General features: G+C 34.8%; 1 protein-coding gene across 2 annotated transcripts in view; it reads right to left on the reverse strand.

Annotated features, from left to right (window-relative positions):
• Positions 1–1120, reverse strand: part of LOC119591513 (interleukin-1 receptor-associated kinase 4-like) — a 7719-nt gene extending 6599 nt beyond the window's left edge. The window contains exon 1 of one of the 2 annotated variants that reach the window (XM_037940261.1): positions 1037–1120. The gene's annotated coding sequence lies outside the window, so the exon portion shown is untranslated. Of the gene's footprint in view, positions 1–889; positions 911–1036 lie in introns of those variants that run through there. The other variant, XM_037940262.1, reaches the window with a different exon arrangement.
• Positions 1121–1212: the final 92 nt, after the last annotated feature.

Raw genomic sequence — 1212 nt, forward strand, 5'->3', positions numbered from 1 at the left:
AATCAGCAGAAAGTAAGGATATGGTCAAAACCACCCATCAAAGCCTAAGAATTTATGCATCTGAAGCTAAATAAGGTGATACTTCCTTCAGTCTGTGTATCAGCAGAGGCAGTCAAACCTTCACCACAGATATTCTAGCAAGACAGAAGTTATCAATCTCCTTGGTTATATACCACAAAGAAGGAAAAATTCCTAATCTGTTCTTTGCTGAATATGGGTCAGGGAGGTTTCCTGGCCTTTTCCGAATAGTGAAGCATACAGGTGTGGCTTCGTATGGACATATTTTGAGCAATTAATATAGCTTTTGTTAATTACTTGGAGAATGTGTATGAGGTTCATACATATATTACATACCCCGCTATATTACAGAAGTTTAACATATAATTATTATTCTTATCCCTCCTAAGCCATTATAAGACCCATATATTGTAACGGTTCGAGTTGAGATTTTTGTCCCTTGGAATTCTAATAATTAAATAATAGTTTGTTTCATGCAAATTCCAAAATGCGTTCACAAATTTTCCTAAATGTTGATGATTTCTAAACAACTATGGGACAAAAAAAAAAAAGACAAAATACGATTTGTTATATACAACATATATTCACCGATAACGGAGTTCTATAATTACTGGAGCATAAATGGCTGACATACTTATAGCTGGTATTAAATCTTACATTATAATCATATACATTTGTTACTCTACATATTAGGACAATACTGAATGGGTGATATAATCCTCTATTTCTGATTCTACAGCAAAATAATTCAAGCACATACAAAAAAAAAAATCAAGTGAAAATCAAGAAACCAATGCCTTTCACTCGATATAACCCAACAAAACCTCCACAGCAATGTATCCAATGCACTAAATGTCAAATAATGATGAACCTTCTAATATCCATTTATCAACTTTCACACAAATGGGCGTTAACATCCAAAGCTCGCACAGACTTCGAAATCCACTTCAAGTCTCAAATAAACACTTGACGAACACGAGAGCTCTTGTAATTAGCACGAAATTAGCTATTAACTCACCCACAGGAATCCCTATGATAATACTTCTGCAGTTTCCAGGGAATCCCTGAACGTGTATGCCGTGACGTAATCGTGACGTCATTGATAAGAAAGTTAGAATTACAGAAAACGGTGGTTATTCGAGGCGTAACTTAAAGAGTTGTGAACGAAATTTAAGAGCGTGAATAGGTTGTGTG

Source organism: Penaeus monodon, chromosome 28 (assembly GCF_015228065.2).
Source record: "Penaeus monodon isolate SGIC_2016 chromosome 28, NSTDA_Pmon_1, whole genome shotgun sequence".
NCBI classification, from domain to species: Eukaryota; Metazoa; Arthropoda; class Malacostraca; order Decapoda; family Penaeidae; genus Penaeus; species Penaeus monodon.